Source organism: Aythya marila (assembly GCF_965140915.1).
Source record: "Aythya marila genome assembly, chromosome: 14".
NCBI lineage: Eukaryota > Metazoa > Chordata > Aves > Anseriformes > Anatidae > Aythya > Aythya marila.
In genome coordinates, this window is record NC_139055.1 from 15,158,923 (window position 1) to 15,176,787 (window position 17,865).

General features: G+C 47.4%; 1 protein-coding gene across 3 annotated transcripts in view; it reads left to right on the plus strand.

Annotated features, from left to right (window-relative positions):
• RASGEF1C (RasGEF domain family member 1C) overlaps window positions 1–17,865 on the plus strand; it is a 72,344-nt gene that overhangs the window by 23,690 nt on the left and 30,789 nt on the right. The window lies entirely within an intron of this gene.

Below are 17,865 nucleotides of genomic sequence, written 5' to 3' on the forward strand. Positions count from 1 at the left end.
TTCCAGTGTGTTTTTTTTCATGTGTTAGTAGGATGGATAAATTCTTAGGGGGTCAAGTTCGCTCATTATGTTAAAATGACGGCATTTGCTTTGATGGAGTTGTTTCGTATTTGTGCAAAGGGTATCCTGAACGCCTCTGTTATAATATAATGCATGCACTGAACCTGGCATGTTGAACGTGGGTCGCTTAGACACACAAATGAGCAGTAGTTGGGTTCATCCCGAGGGCCAGTAGCCCTTCTGGGGGTAGAGGCAAGCGATGGGAGATGCACAGCCTGTGCAGAGCCCATCTCCGTGCTCCTGCTGAATAACGCCCCGAGAAGCAGTCCCTAAGGAAGCGCAAGCAGCGCTACTGAGCACAGCAGTTTCCTTTTCAGAGGAGCGCTCCCTAATATTAGGATGAACTTGCACGAAATAGAAAAATTAAAGACAACTCTGAAATAAATCCTGAAATGCAGCTAGAGGGATCTTGGATTAAGAACCTCTTGCGTGCCGCTTTATGAACAAACAACTTCATCCATGATAGATTGCGTGCCCCGAGCGTACATAACAAGGCAATTAAGAGAAAGCACAGTCAATGGAATAATATTGTATTATCTTTTTGTTTCACATAAGTACTGTATCTCCTTTCCACTGCCACTTTGCTGTAAATTGCACCTTGTCATTAATAGGATTATTGATAACTCTGCCAAGCAGAGCTTCTGCGGAATTTACTGTTTGCTAAAATGCCTCTCTCATCATTAAAAAGTGTTGCTAATACGCTTTAAATGTAAATCTTGTACAGCCTTAATGCTCTAGGTTACAGCCAGCAGCAGGCAGAGCTCTGCAGACTGCTAAAGCTGGGAAACGGGGACACGTGCCTGCTTGGGGCTGCAGCATCTCAAGCTGTCTGATTTTTTTCAAGTCTGTAAACTCTTACAAGTGAATTTGCTCTTCAATTTGGGGTAAATTGAGGGGTGAATTCCCCTCTGGATAAATTGGCCTCTGGAAGAATGTGGGTCCAGATCCAGCCGAAGCATGCAAGAAGTGCAGTGATGCTTCCATCCAGGGATCGCTTTGTCTGTTAGCTTGGTTCCTTTACAGTTTCCATTTTGTGGTTGATGAACGCCTGTCCCGCAGCCTGCCTTAGCAGTGGCTCTCCTAGGATGAGCTGAAGCACACGGTGATTGCACTGATTCTTCCTTATTCACAGAAGTGTCCCTGTGGTGGTGACAGTAACACCTCTAACCGCAAAGCAATGCTGAGGAAGGTGCACGTCGACTTTGCTCTTCTTGTCTTTGGATACTGCCTCTTCTGGTACCTGTTGCTAAGTGTTGCACAGCTCACTCATATCCCTGAAGACAGAAAGAGGGTGTGAAATTAACACAATTCTTGTAAGAAATTAGAAAATGTACAAGCATTTAGGCCTAGAGGTATGTAGAGTGGTCTTGGCTTTCTGCAAATGATGCCAGAGGAACGCTGCTTGGCTTCTCCCTGCCTCTCCTTCCAGCTGTTTCTGGGCAATCGTGAGCCCAGCCCAAGTGGTGTGTGTGGTCAGCATGTCCTCCCTCCCTCCCCTTGAGCTGCATGGGAATTCTGGTGCTGCTGTACAATAAAATTAAAAGATAGCTCTTATGTGGTGAAAATACATGTAAGCAACCAGAAGCTGTTTGGTTGCCAGCAAGGCAGTGTGGCTAGCATGTCACACACTGTCCCTCAGGCTGGACGCAGGAGGGACGACTGCAGGGTACAGGCTTGTTTTGGGCTAAAAGTGACTGAATTGTGGCTGAAACTTTCTCCAAAGCTTTCTCTGAAGTTAGGGTTCAGTTTCAGCCAGCTGCTTCCCAGCCTTTCATAGTCCTCCTCTGGGCCATGTGTTATCTGGGTACCTGCAGCATGACTGTGTGGAGTGGAGAGCAAGCAGTGCTGGGTCTTCTCTGCCCTTTGACAGCTTCTCAAATCCTCCCTGCGCATCCCTTTGCATCGAGATCCTGGAGGTGCCACATGGGATCCCAGGGGAATGACAGCAGAGGTGAGTTCCCTCATCGCTCCTATTTCTGTGGCAGAACCACGTCTCAGCATTACCCTGGGCTGCTTGGCTCCTGCCAGGCAGAGTTTGAACGTTCATGGGCTGAAGGCTGCAGAGCAGTCTGGAGGAATGAAAATAGATGTTTCCTCCTTCTCTGCTGAGACCCAGAGATCATCCATCACTGCTTTTTCAATCCTGCGTCCAGCTGGAATCTAGGTTGTTGCCGAGTGTGTCTGACTCGGTTAGGTGATCGCCGCCGTTCCCTGGGTGCCCAACCTCTGTGTAATGTTGTCGAGGGCTCGGTCCAGCTCAGACTTAAATAACACAAAGGGATTTAATCATATCTGCGAGACATGATTTATTTCTGTTTGATGGAGCCGTGTGGTATCAGTCTGGAGTTGTAGCAAGGCGTGAGCAGACATGCCTCGGTACCGTCCTGACGTTTCAGCACGGCAGCTGAATTCAGGCCACCTGAGGATGTGCAGAGCAATGCCGTGGGATTTGCATTAGCGATGCGGTGATGTTCAGATGTCTTTGAAGTCCGGGGCCCTCGTGGAGTTAGAGCAGCAACCACTACGCGTTCTTGCAGCCCTCTCTCTTCTCATGTAACGCAGCGATTTGAGACGGCCTGCCCAGTCATTTAGATGGTCGGTCTCTCTAAGCAGCAGTTTGTCAGGCTGTAATTTTAAAATTACATTGTGCTTTGCTAGGACTTGGCAGAACTTCCTCTAGGCCCAAACTTTTAAAATAGGAGCCCAAAAAGGCTCGTTCCTGATGCAATTAAGAACAAAAACAACAGGAAGGAAGACTGATTTGAAATGAACTGTTTTTTTTTTTCCAAGTGTTTTTAAGAGAATGCCGTCTGAAATTCTTGCTTTTGAAGCCCTATTCCCACGCTGAGTCATACCCCAGGTTCGTACGGAGGAGCCAGGCTGGTGTTTTAGAGGTCGATATTTGTTGACTGCTTTAGAGACTTAAAGGCACTGCCAGCGCTCAGCGGCGGCGGCTCGCAGAGGAGGGTTACAGGCATGCCTTGAGATAAATCAACTCAAAAGGTAGGCACTGCCTCTTTCGTGCTTTAATTTTCCTCCCCCTGGTTTCTCAGTGCTGGTGTGATTGCAGCCCTCTGGGTTGGGGTTACCGTCTTGTGCTGGGTGACAAGGACAAATATTTTTGCCTTTGGAGAGACTGAAGGAGACTGAAGGCTTCTCTATTGTGCACCGCTGCTGTCTGGGGAGTACGTAACTTCATGTCACCTGTGACAAATACAGCATTAGAAATAAGCCTGCTATGGGTTAAGAGCCTCTATCTTGAGGTTATGTGGCTGTTATGCTACTAAATGTCATTTTAACTTACAGAGTCTGTCTCCGGCCTTATTTCTCAATGCTTCAGTTCGTGAGCGCACGGTTTTGTTACTGCTCCTCACGGAGAGCATAACTCAGCGTGAGTAAAGACGCCCATCTGAAATCATAATGTACAACTGCATCAAGCCCCATTAGTTAAGGGTTGGCTTGGTTACAAATGACAGGAAAATGCACACTCCATTACTGCATCTGTCTCTTCTCTGTGTGTGTTTAATTTTCTGAACAAAGGGTGGGGAATTAAGAGACACCTCTTTGATACATTCGCTGCCGTTTTGAGCCAGTACAAATGCGGTAGGGCAATTGTATTTTAATCAGCTCCGTGAGTCATCACAAAAAACGCCAGCTCAGGTTTGATTGTCGAGCTCGTCTTGTTGCTGATGTGCGAGACATGAAGGAGAAAGAACACAACGTGGTGTTTAGCTGCAAGACGGAGCTCGAGATGCTGACAATTTGAAAAAGCTCGGTTTTGACTTGCGTTGCCAAATGCATTTTCTGTCGGAAGAACAAGTTTGCCCCACAATGATGTCATTTTCAGAGAGTCACTTTACAGATAGTGCCCAGAGCTCAGCAGAAGGCTTGGTCTGAATACAAAGACCTCTTCAAGATGCTTCTAAGTCTCCTGGCTGGAAGAAAGCCAATACTAATGCGATAGCAAAATGCATGTAGATAGCAAAACTACTCATCCGATAAAATTCATGCCTGAACTTACTTGCAAATCAAAAGTGTCATTGGACTGCCTAAAGAAGGTGAAAATTATCAAAGATTTGCAGATGCAAGAGGAAGAAAAAAATACATGGTACTCTAGAGGGGATGGAGAAGTGGTGCTGGAACAAAACCTTTCCTCATGGGAGGGTGCTTTGGAAATGGCGAGGTCCCGGCGGCTTTTGTAAGCGTGGGCACTGAATAAAAACCGACTGAGTTCCAGAATAACCTTCCGACTCCAGCTTCTCCTGGCTCGTGTGTGTCAGTGGAGTGGAATGAAAAGCCATCGAAACATAAAAAGGGATGTTCTAAAAGTGGAGGATTTGGGAATTTCTGAATTGAGTTCCCACTGGGAAATGAGTAAGACAGTAAAACGGACCGCAGTCCTGTAACGTGATGGTGAATTGGCACCACGTGCAAGAGGAAATTTTTTTCTCCCAAGGTAATTATGTGGCAGCCATCTAAATATTCAGTATGTTAATAAAAATTAGCAAGAAAGCAATTATATATTTGTGCATGACAGGCACGAACTTAAAAATGCCCTGACAATAAAGAAGAATATTGGTCATTTGCACAGTAAAAGAGCCGTAATGGGATAAATAAGTTAATTTCCCACACATTTCTTGACTTGGCCAACATGGAAGATTTCACTGAAATGATCACAAAACAGATTGAGATAATCTTGGCCAATATCCTGCTTTTTGACAAAACAGATTCTAATAATAAAATCCTGTGTTTGAGTGCTTAGCCCAATGAAAGGCTTTCAGTAATCCTTCCTTTTCATACTGCTTAATAGTGTGTAGCGACATTGCCAGGCAGTCCAGAGCAGGAGGAGAAGGAGAGTTTTGTGCTGGGCTTGGCAGGGAGGTCAGGGCATGGATCTGGCCGGAGCATGGTGGCACTTGTGCGGACCAGCTGGAGGGATTATTCAGTGCGCAGACGGGAAGCGAAGTTGAGTCGTGGGGATCTTCAGTTGCCTTTATTTCCAAGAAAATACTTGAGCAAAATGCTTAACACAGCATGGGACGAAATCAGAAATCAGGTGTGGGTGAACTCCTTGTTTTTCTCTAAAGGGCTCCCAGCTGCGGTATGGGGAGAAACCCCCCAGCTCGTCGCTCCGAGTCCCAGGCGTGGCTGCTGAGAGCAATAGAAATGTCATAAGAAGCAATTTCACTGTTCAGGCTGCCCAGAACAGACATATTGATGTTATTTAGCCTTCAGTTGCCAAGCTGAACGTTAGGTTTGTGTTTTCACATGCAAAGAAGCTATCGGCTTTACAGATAGCCATATTTCCATAAGCTGCATTTGGCTGTCACACCTCTCCTGTAGTCTCTTGATATGCAAACAAGTCTCGGGTTATATGTGCTCCTGGCCTATAAACTGATATCCCTGGTGAGTTCTGATTATCCTTCCATTAACTTTTACTCTCGCCTGTCTCCCCTGGGAAGGTAACAAGGACTCTTTCCTTCATTGTGGGTTTCCAGCTGGTTACCTCCCCGGTTCCCTCCTAAATGGTTTCCATATGCCACCAAGGAAATACGGACTGAAATTTCAGCGCTGTCTAGAAGTACAGCAGGGACTGCTGGAATGGAGCTTTTAAAAAAATTTGAAATGCTTGGAAAGCATCCTAGATCTTCATGCCACCCCAGTGAACAGAGTAACCTTGCACTAAGTCCAAAGTGTAATGCTGCAGTGTACCAGGGGGAGGGCATCTCTGTTTGCAGAGGGCATTTCGGCTCCTCACTTGTACTGCCAGTAACTTCACTGGAGGTTCATGTGGCTGGCATTCACTTATTTTCCCATCTAATTACTGTTGCCTACAAACCAACATTCGAACTGCATTGCAGCACTTCATTAAATCCCTCTTTTCCACATTTTCTTTTCTTTATGGAGTTCAGATAGCTCCTTAATCTACTCACATTTACTGTGCCCCTTGTGGGAGCAGCAGAGGACTTCCCAGCAAAGCACTGGGCATTGAAATTTTCCTCTGTCCTGTGTCCATCCTTCTTTAACTCCTCCAAGAGCAAATGTTTGTGTGAGTGTGACCGGTGCTGTATTCCCAAGGGCTTGGTTCCTGCAGTGGGTTTTGCACTGGGAACAGAGAAGGTCCATCCATGCATGTTTTAGATGCACTGCTGATGGCTTGACCATGAATCTCTGTTATTATTTAAATTCCAAGTAGTACTAAAATAGCCTTTAAGACCTAGCTGTCTCCTATCACGTATGCCTATTTGTTTTATGTCCACTTAACCACGTGCTGTATGTTTCTTCCAGTTACTGCCTTAAACTGATCTTAAACCTGTGTTTGCTCATTCCTGTCAATATTCTTTGTTTGAAAGAGGCTGCTGGCTCAGCTTCTTCAGAATTATTCAAATTGAAATGATTATTTAGCTGAATAAACATTTCAAGACAAGCGGCATGTTTCTGGGTTTGCTATTAGAACTTCTAGAAAACTTAAAAATACCAGAGACGGCATTTTTAAAGGCACGATCTGACCTTGTTGCCATAAACGTTTCCATGAGCAGTTGGGTGTATTTGGGGAGCAGGGCTGGCTCCTCTTATCCATGTTAAGCAGCAACAGCATACTTTTTGAATAGTCACACTAATCTGAAGGTTTTACCGTGTTTTGAGGCTGATGAACAGAAATAAAATGGCTCGAACTTGGTTCCGGCTATGTGGCAGTGCCCGACCTCATTTCAGCTTGTGATTCATTCAATTTCCCATGCAGGTGTGGGAAGTCAAAGGTTTTTTTTTCAATTGCATGTCTAAATCTATGTGCTCAAGAGATTACAGGTGACATTAGACTCTTCCTTTTGCAAATCCTACATATATTTGCATATCTGTACATGCATAATTTCACCAGAAATTCCCCTACAGTGTTTAAAGCCCTGTTGTGTGTGTCTCTGTCTGTGCAGGCCTGGAGTCTTAGAAGATTAAGTAAGGGTGAGACATTTAGCCAAAGGGTAACAACTCTGGTGTTCATTCAAATTTTGTATCAGGTAGTTTGTCATATTATTAAAATAGCACAATTTCGTAACAATTGTGGTTGCTGCTTTGAAAAACATGCTATTGCTCAAGGAACGAGCAAAATGAGCGAATGAATGTAGCTTTTTATGCTGGGCCCTATCCAGAGACAAATCTTGGGACCTTCACCGTGCCCCTGTATGGCATGTTTTGTTTCAGGTGCTATGGGGGATACACGTGCACAGCCACACAGGCCGCCTATGAGCTAAACAAGCTGCTGCTCTGCAGTTTTGGAGAGCGAGGGGAAGAAAAAAAAAGTGTTTTTGTGGCTTCTTATGTCACTGGAATAATGAGTTTAAAAGCTCTGTGCTTTTGGTGGGTCACATGTCCGCTGCTCGACGTGATTTGCACCATCGTTAGAGAACTTCCGAAAAGTATGGCATGAATGTAGATTATGTGGGAAATAGCTCGGTGGCGTGCTCACACAGCCCGAGTCAGCACAGTCTCCCACTGTTAGCTGAACGTGGCCTTTATGGAAATTGGCTTTGTAACCCACATTTCAACTGCTGCGGAGTTATGAGGTCAGTCAATGCAGTTTGGAATTTAGCTCGTTTTGTGTGTGTCTTGGACTACGTTCACCCCTGGGTTTTATACTACCAAAATCAGTGGAGTGATGCCAAGAAAAAAAAAAATCATCCCCTTATAAGTCAGTTCCTCCACTACATGTGCGTTTCACCGAGCTCCCCAGCATAGCTCTACAAAGCCTGCTGCTCGCTGGTTCCCGAAGGTTATAATTTGTATATGGGCACTGAGAAAAACGATGGCAGATTTTGGACAGACCTTAAATCCCGTGCTCCAGGGTAAGAAGTAGCCTCTGCCTACTGGGGAGCAGAGGGAGGCAAAGCTGGTGCTTTGATGGGAAGCGGAGAACTGATGCCCACGTTCCCTTTTAATGACAGATTTTTAGCAGCGATCACAGAAATGTCTCACGGAGCTGATTTCTGCTAATGAGCAATTAGTCAGCTCGGCGCCTGACTCCCCCTGCCCGTGCCCACTGGAGGAGAGGTACTCGGGGCTGAGCACGGTGCTTCCCTGCAATATGGGAGCCTGGCACCCTCACCGGTGGGCAGGAGGTGCTCAGGCTACAGCCAAAATACTTTCTGAAGCTGAGGGACTCATTTCCCAGCTGCAGACTTACTGCGTTATCCTAAAGATCAGCAGTGTCTTTTTTTTTTTTTTTTTTCCTCGAGTACTTAACCCAGCCAGAGAAAATCTGTCAGTAAAAATCTCCTTGGCTGCCCAGATGAAGGCTGAATTTGCGTGGGCTGAGCGTCTTCCAGCAGGAACGTGTTTAGATCAGGGGACAGCTACAGACTATGATGCTGCTTGGGTGCCCGGCTCCTTGGGTCATGCCGTGGTAGCAGGTGGTGGGACTGGCGGTGGGTGCAGATGGCGCTCCAGAAGGGATATCCAAAGGCTCACGAGCTCGTTTCTTTTAGGGAGACACGTCCATATACCATCCATACAGCACTGGAACCAGCTCGTCAGCCTGGAGTCCTCCAGGGCTGCTAGGATGAAATAACCAAAATATATAGGTAGAGACTGGTGCTGGCCATAACCCCTGTGCTCTGCGTCTGTTCCCTGGTGGTGGGTGAATTCCTGTGTGTGAGCATCCTTGGGGGTTTCAGTGCCTCCCCAGCTCATGGCTGAGGGGTTATTTGGGAGAACAAGTGATGCTGGGAACCTGAGTGTCCATTCCCATCAGTGACAGGCTCAGCTCCAACCTCTCAGTTTTCTCATCCTGGATCCTGTGGGAAGCTTTTGAAGGCAAGTTGAGGATGGGGCATGTGAGCACCTTCAGTTAGGTTCTTGGTTGTCCATCTGCCTGGCTGGGTCCTGCACAACGAGCACAGAGGTGCGTGCTGTGGGGGATGCCTCGTGGTGGAACATCCATCTTCTAGGGGGTGCTGGCAAACTGCGGCATTGGGAACAAGTCCCTGAGGAATTGGTGCTAACCAGGTAACTGAGCATTGCTCAAACACAGCGTAATTAACAGCAGTGATAAATTGATGTTGGTGACTGGCAGAGCTTACACTGGTCTTCGGAAGACATTGATCTTTCTGTGAGAAGGATTAGACCCTCTTCCATTAAATGTTTTAGCGAATTTGGAGGAAAAAATCAAATGAAATGTCCTACCCAAACTAGAGCAGTGACAGGCGAGGCACTGGAATTGCTGTATTTACATACGGGGGTGGGGGTGTGCATATATAAAAATGTGTGCGTGTCTCTGTGTGTGCATATATTTGTGTGTGTGTGCGTGTGCAGTGCCCAAAATACATCATTATGCATTCATATATGCATGTGAAGTCTGTCTGAGGGTGTATGTGTACATATAAAGCATGATTTATAGGTTTTTAAACCTCCCTGACAGGCTCCAGGAGACCGATTTCTAAATGTATGCTAAGATTTTTGACTCCAAGACAGGTAGCAGGAGGTGCTAATAAATGAAAGAACCGCGAGTGAAATGTTGTGACACGCACCTCTCTGAACAACCTGCGGAGCGCTGGCAGGATCATCAAACCGAGCTGAGAGTAATCAGCAGGGACTGATAAAGCTGCTCTTGTAATTATTTGTTTGATATACAGCTTTCCTTCTTCCTCCTGCATAAATAGCAGGAGCGCTTTGCTTAGTGTGGGAGGGTTTTTATTCCTGTCAGGGCCTGTTCTCACCAAGATGTCAGGCGAGGAGGACTTCAGTCTGCATTTTTGTTTTATTTACGGGCTTTCTATTGTAGTTCTGACAGCACGCGGTGGAGACAGCATCCATTTAGATGGGGAGAGCTAAAGCTGTCCGTGTTGCAGGGGCCGGACTGTGCCACGCTGCCTATTTAAGCCTCTGCGATTCCTCCAGGTTTGGTTTGGGAGGAGCAGCTCCTGAGAGGAGGCAGCAGCTGAGGTCTGCAGGCAACGTCACACCTGGGCTGAGGTATTAAATACAATTCCCAGAGCAGCTTTCTCATTTCTGAGTGTGATTTTGGTGATGCCGCAGCCCGGACTGCCCTACAAAAGCACCCGACCCTTCAGACTGACAGCTCTTAGTTACCCTTAAAAAACCTTCCTCTCCTCACTGCTTCTGTCTAAGCGAGAAAACCAAGTGCTGACCGATTTCCAGGCAGTCACAGTGGTGGCCCATCAGCAGTGACTGAAATGAGCCAAAGGCTCCTGTTGCTGTCGGTGGTTTCTGGGAACGCTGCCGGCATGGTTTTGTTCCGGGATTTCCCTCGCTGTCCACGCCTGGCTGAGCTCGGACTTCGCTCTGGGCAATTTCACAATCCTGCCTTTAACAAAACCTATAGTAACTCATTCCCACTCTAAGCACTCTCATTTTCCGTACTCCATTTCTGTTCTAGTTATACTTTCCCTAAAGGACAAAAAAAATCCTGTGCCTCGGAATAATCTTCACATTGTCCAAGGGTTTCACCAGGAACTCGGGAGGCATGAGGGGAGCGGCGGCAGGTTAGAGCAGAAAATGGATTTCCTTGCCTAAAGCGAGAGAAACCCAGACTGCTGCCTTTAGCATACATTTGAATGCTGTCAAGGGCATCTGCAGTACGCTGAGGGGAGTTCTCCTCTACTAAAAGTCTGATAGGGATGGGGCACGGATACACCACGGGCCCTGCACCACAGAGGTAGCACCGGGACCGCGGCTGCGCCGTGCCGGCAGCCCGAGGTAGCAGGGGCTGCCTTCAGTTTTGTGCCAGGGTTGATGCCAGCTTGCTCTTACTCAGGAGAAATACTTCAGGCCTGAACCAATTTAATGAAAAGAGAAATTGTTCTGAGACTGAGGAAAAAAAAAGCTTTGCATTGGGGCCGTTTTCCGGGGGGTTGTTCCCGAGCGATGGCAGCGCGTGCTGGCAGTGCTTTCTGATCCCAGGCGACGATGGCGTTTAGAGATAAATAGCGGGCTCGCTGCTCCGCTTGTTATTGAAGGGCTTTTATTATTGCTGATGTTACATGAAAAAGAAAGTTATTAAAAAAATGTGGCACTAACAAATTGAAGCCCCCAGGGAACTGTTGCCTGAATGAGATTTTGATTGGAGTTCAATTTAATTGGCCATAAATCTCCTCATTTCTGATTTACATTCTACTTTAGCCCAGTCTACCAAATTCATGATAATCAGGATTTCATTTTTCACTATCAAGCAAAATACTCGGACAGGAGCATAAACAGAAATACTCCGTCAGCAAGGTGACCTTGCTCTCGCTTGCCCTGTGCTGGTAATTGATTTAATGTCTCCTCCTTACCTACAAACTGGGCCTCGTTCAGAGCCACGTCCGTCACATTTGGAGGTAATTGGTTAGCGTAGTGGTTTTTCCACCGTAGGATTTTGACTGCAAGATATTTCTCGTAAAACCTCGAGTACAAAAGGAGCTGTGATCGCTCTCACTGACACGATGGCAGAGAATGGGCAGGTAGGTGTGGGCACGCGCTCCTCTTGGCTGCCTTTGGACACAGTTATGTGCATATCTTGGAGAATAAAAGCTCTTGTTCTAGCTCGGAGTAAATACATGAGATGCAGAGCCTGGTAATTTCTATAGGTTTTGAGCTAAATTGTTTCCCTGTCACCCTGCAGTGTCCCTAGGGGAATGGAGTTAGGCTGCGAGCTCTGCCTGTGCTGGACCTTTCGGGTTTTGGAGGGCTGCTGCAGAGAGGAGCTGGCCTGCTGCCTGTGCCTGCCCTGAGCAGCGTGGCTCCATGTCCAAGTGCCAGCAGGGACAGGGCAGAGACCTGAGGGCTGGTCTGTGTGGTCACATCGCTCCTGGAGCAACGTCGGTGCTGGTTTGGAGGTGCCGGGCCCGGTTCCTGGGCCAAATTTTGGGGTGCTCTTGGCTAGAGTGCTTTCCACGGGGAAGGTGGAAACACATCGAGAATTGTTCAGTGTGCAAGTTGGTGGCTGCTTTATACAACAGAGGACATTTTGGTTTGGGTTTTCCCCTTAAATCTGGATTAGGGGGGGTTGTGCTTTCCTCCTGACCCGCAGCACCCAGAGGAGGCTCTGCACGGGAGGTGAACTCTAAGGAGCTGACCGGGGGTAGAGATGAGTAAGAGGTGAGACCCAGATGGGATCAAAGGCAATAGAATTGTCACCTAATTCCGATTAGATACCCAGAAACCAAAGCCCTGAAATTCACTTGCTGCTCTTGCAGTCTCATCCATGTGGATCTCAGCAAAGTGCCCCAGCCGGTGCAAGGAGTGGATAGGAAAGGGGAGAGAGCCAGCCCGCGTCCAAAGGCAATCGTTGCTATTGAGCTGGGAGAATATTGCAGCTAAGTGTTCTTTCCCCACCTGGTTCCATCTCCTTTCCATCTCCTGGTTCTTTTCCCGTCTGATTCTTTCATGTTTGTAAGTTGCGCGGCTTCGTTATATTGCTCATTTAACCATTTCCAGCAGTATTGGGATTGACAGGTTGAGCTTTCTGCAATCTCACAACTTCACAGACTGTAAATTGAATGTTTTATGAACTGTTGAAAAGGTGAAAAGAAAGTTACATCTGCTACCAGCCTCCTAATTGCATCAGCATCAAATGCATTATGAGTTTGTTAATGCCAGGTACTCCTGCTGGAAAAATATTTACAACCATGGCCTTGACAAGTGGAAGCAATTACTTTGTGGTGGTTTTTCTTTTGTTCTCTGAAACATCAGAGTTCTCCCTCTCCTCTTTCCTCTGCTTTGCTCCCTACAAAAGAAATAGAAAAAAAAAAATCTGAATTTTAATTCACCGTGATTATCTTCCAAAGCTTGGTGGTGTTTGTTTTTTTTGACTGCAAAGATGAATAGTTGGAAAATTACTGAAATTAATGTAAAGGAAAATGAACATGTGTTACTGAAGTCTCTGCTGAGCCCAGTGGTGTGTAGGGCTTGGATGACAGCAGCAGTTAGGTAGTGAGGCAGATGAGACCCTTGCAGAGAAGCTGTATCTCCTTCACCTCCTGGTGCATCCAGCAGAAGGGTTCCTGAAGCTCTGTGTTACAGTAATCCTACCCAAACCTACTCGGACAAAGACTTGTTTTCCTACAGAGCTCACCTAGGAAAGATTCATTTTAAAATGAGTCTGGATTTCTGGATTTTTCTGTTGGTGAAGAACCTTGCTTTTGTTAGAAGCACTGAGCTTTGGCTCCCACGGATCCTAATGGGCGTGCTGCCACTGCTCCCTGCCCTGGTTTGGCAATACGCCGTGGGATCATCGTTGTTTAGAGGTAGGTATGTGGGCACCTGTAGGAGACAGTTAGTCTCTGCTTGGCTGGACACAGCAGGGGATGTGTTCCCATGGTGTCGAAGTCCCCCAACGTTTGTGACACCACAGTTAAGCTGATTGCCACCAAGGAGGCATTGGGAGCACTAAACTTGAGACATAAATGCTGGCGTTTACACCTGACAATTAGCACCACATGAAAGCTGGCATAATGAGCCTACAAGAGCATCTCTGGTCTAATTTTAAAGCTGGGTGTCTGTCATTCTCAGCCATCATTGATAAAGTGTCTTCATGCCAACCTGTGCATCTACAGACACACAGCTCCTTGTGGCTCTCGGTTCTGCCTTCAGGCTGCCTGTGAAATTGTCATCGGGGACGACTCTCGAAGCAGAGCAAATCCTTCAGCAAAGCTCTTCCAGTGAGTGTCACGCGGAGATACCAGCAATGGTTGGATAATAGGTTTGATTACTAAAGCTGGCCAGGAATTCTCCTGGAAGATTTTCTTTTTTTTCTTCTTTTTTTCTCTTTTTTTTTTTTTTTTTTTTCAAAAAAAAATCAGTGTGAACCATCTTCATTTCCTTGAACTCTCTGGCTTTTGGTGAAAGCTTGCCTGATAGAGACTTTTGCAGGACTGAGATGCAAGACCTCTGCCACCTTTGTTCAGATGGGAATAAGAACCCCTCCACCGTGCTCTAGGTCAGGGATGTTTGTTCAAGTCTGTGCCTTGCCAGATTATTCATGACCTCAGGTCTCCTATACCCTGGTGAGTGCCTGCCTGTGCTCACTGAGCACTGCCTCACGTGTCCTGTGTCCTTGCAAGGAGGACCCTGCTGTCATGGCCAGGAAAGAGAACGGATCTGAAGCCTCCCTGACGGCACAGACGGACACCCCAGCCTCCACACCTTCCCTTCCCATCCTTTCTGGCTCCTGTAATTCTGGTGGGAGATCTTCAAAAGCCTGTGCCTTTCATCCCTGAAGTGGGAAGGGTTTTATTTATTTTGGTAATCTGAAAGTTAAGTGGGTGGGAAGATAAGGCTGCAGCCCCACTGTTTGTCACATGGGCCCAGCTCTTGTTTCCCCTTGAGAGGAGCAGAGCAGATGGAAGGCAGAGATGAAATGAAGATCAAAAGTAAACAGTATGATTAAGTTTTTGATAAAAGGATAAAACACTTATCACATCAAAGCTGCTGAAAAACACATTAAACGTTTCCCGAACATTTTGTGTCCACGCAAGCATTAACTGCACTTGCTACAGGGACGTTTGCGATGCCAGGCAGTGGAGTTGGAGAACGCTGCTGGGGTATTTACCTTGCAGTGGAGTTGGAGAACGCTGGTCAGGTATTTACCTTCGTGGCCCTGCCGTGCTCACCAGCTGGCAGGAGGCAGGCAGAGCTGGCAGCCTCTCAGCTGCTTGCTAGCTCACCAGACGTCTCTTGCTGAAGTCTGCATTGAGCCTGGAGAAGCACGAGTGGGAGAGGAGGCAGGCTTCCTGCCGCTTGCTGGGTCCCTGTTAAATGCATGGTTGGGCAGCCCTTTGTCCAAGTCATGCCCTGCTCATTTTTCCAGGTGGGTGCTGCTTTTCCAGAGGTTTTCAGACACTTTTACCTGTAGATTGGTGCGGAGTTTATGGGTGGCTTCTCTCCCAAGCACTCGTGATTGGCTCCTTGTTTTGGCTCAATGAATCAAGTCCTTAAATATTTTGTGTAAACAGCATAATTTGTAGTGAGAAGTGTCTGTGGGCTACCTGCTTTCATCCGTGTGTTGAAATACGGTGGAGTCTGGGGCCGCCTCTGGGCTGTTATTTCCAGGTAAATTAGAAAAAGGTTTTTATACCCAAGATGGACATTTTTTAACAAATATGATCTGGATTTTTTACTTGTTATGGTTTATACTAAAAAGGAAGGTTTCACTCCCTCATGTGATATTCTCTCCGTAGTTAAAATATAGCCAAGAAATGGGGAAATACTGCACTGGTTTGAGAGAGACGTATCAGAATCACAGAGAAGTTGATCTGAAGAGACCTCTTTTGTGGTCTCTGGTCCAAGCTCCTCCAATCCTCTGAGCAGGATTAACTGCAAACTTTGCTCTGGGTGCTTGGAGCCTCGTCTATCTGAGTTCTGAAAATCTCCCGGGATGGAGACTGAACATCCTCCTGCCCAGGTCCCTGTTCCAGTTGCACGCTGCACTCGGGAGGATTTTCTCTTAGTTCAGCAGGAGTTTCCCTCCTGCAGCCTGTGGTTGGTGCCTTTCAGCTTGCTGTACTCCCCTGAGAGGGGCTGGCTCTGCCTACACTGGCTCTGCTTTTGGAAAGACCGCTTTGGAAGCTGCATGAACAGAAAAAGGAACAAGGTGTGGCCAGCAGGAAAGTCACCATCCTAAACTCCTGTCTGCAGAATGCCAGCATTAGTTCTTACCAACATGAGGAGTTCAGGGGGATTTGGTCCCTGGAGAGTTGGTCTTCATCCTGCTCTGAGGGTAACAGTGTCAGACAACAGTGAGCCAAAAGCCATGAAGTTAAAACCTTCAGGTTTACAACAAAGGCAAGTCATATATGCCAGAAGTGTCACTGCCTCAGCAATGTTTGTGCAGCTGGTTTTATTCAGTTAAAAAAAGAAAAGATAACTTAAAAAAAAAAAAAAGTATTACTATGCATTTCAGCAAGATTTCTCTTGTAATGAGATGCAAAAGTTCAGGCAATATCCTGTTTAGATATGTTTCTATTTGATAATAAAAAGTGGCGCTGACAGTGAGGGATTGCACTGCATAAATCATTACTTTGGGTTTTGTTTTACACCGAGGCCGGGATGTGCCCTGTAAGTTCGCAGCTGGTTTAACTTTCTCTTTTTGTCGTCTAGACAGCTATATGTCCGTAAGATTTATTTCTTGATCTATATGGACATGTAATCTTTCTTGGGATTATTGCCATAGAAACAAGATGTAACACGGAGCGTGGTGGAAGTAACAAATGGGATTTGGCAGTCTCCCCCATTTACTACACGGCGCCTGAGCTGTGTACAAAAAGCAGCAATTACTTGCTCTCAAAGCCTTATTAACAGGCACATCTGCACGATCATTAAAACTGGATACTTCAACTTTCCTTCTGCCTGGGATGACATTGAGACGTTACGGTCCTCACACTAAAATCCCCGCCACCTCGTTTGGGGTGCAGTTGAGGCAGGGATTTGTTCCCCAGCCCTGCTCCCGGCCTCCCAGACGATGCCGTAACCCCGATACCGGCTCTGGGGGAACGATCCCTCCTTTGAAGGGGGAAGCCACCCCGGTTTTGCTCGTACAGCCTGATCTCCTGCTGTGCTGGGGCTCAGCTCCCGGCATCTCCCGGGGCTTCGCAGTCGGCCTGGCTTACAGGCGCTGCCTTCCCCTCCTCGCTGCCCAGCATCGCTCCGAGCTGGCAGCAAACAGCAGCCTGAGCCCAGGGGAGTAGCTGGGTTGTGCCGGGCTGAGAGGTGCTTCTGCATGCAGGGCTCTTGGAGGAGTAACTACGAGGTGCCATGCGTGGGACTGAAGCTGAGCCGGCTGCCAGGGGGACAGCGCGCCCTGTGAGCGTGAGGGAGAAACGTGAGCTCAGCTCTGTAAGCCAAAGCCACGGGGCAGCTCTGGAAGTTGTGTGGGATGGTAAAGAAGCAGAAAACGAGATGGAGCAGGGGGAAGGAAACGGCAGAGGAGGATACCAGAAAATAAGGTGTATCCGGTGAGTGCCTGAGGCCGAGCAGCAGCAGGCAGGACGAGCTGTCATAGCAGGCAGTGTCAGCCCGTGGCCCTGTGCCTCCCTGCGTGGGAGGTGGATGCTGGCCCTGCAGGCCGCGGGGTGCAGATCCTGCTCTTCCAGCAGGCAGAGGTTATGCTTAGGAGGGAGAGCTGCAGTCCTGGGAGATGTTTTGTAGCTGCTCAGGGGAGCAGAGGTTGGCTCAAGGACTCCTCCCTTTTGTCATCTCTTTCCCATCCTCCCTCTTTTTGAGTTAAATCAAATTTCGAAGCCAATCGTCAGGTCACAGGGGGTTTGTGTGTTCAAAGAACCTTGATCTGGATGATGCATTTGCTGACCTGGGAGTGAGTGCACGCTGTCCTTGTCCCAGCCCCTGTCCTGCAGCCCAGCCTCTAGCCAAGAGCAGCGCTTTGAGGGGGCATTTCGGAGACAGCTGGAGATGCTTTAAAGCCCTCAGGGCAAAATCTGTCCTCTCCCTGCACCAACTCAGAAACGAAAAACTACTTCGCTGAACAGAAGCAATGTTTAAAGCTGCTTTTAAGCCACAAAATTGAGGTAGAGCCCAGAATGCAACCCGGACAGCCCAGAGAACTGACATACAGGGAGCTTGAAACTGGGCTACGTGCTCTGAGTTTGCCTGGCCTCCTTTTCAAAGGTGCTGAGGACTCTGCAGCTCTAGTGAAGCTGATGACTGCTCAGGATCTTTCTGAAGCATATACTTAGTACCTAAGTATAGATCTGGGGCTGACTAGCTTCAGGCTCCAAAAACAGTGCAGGTGTCTGCCTTCTTCCTCTTCCTTGTTCCTCTCTTCTTTGCCCTTTAATCCCTTTATCAACTCTTTCTATTTTT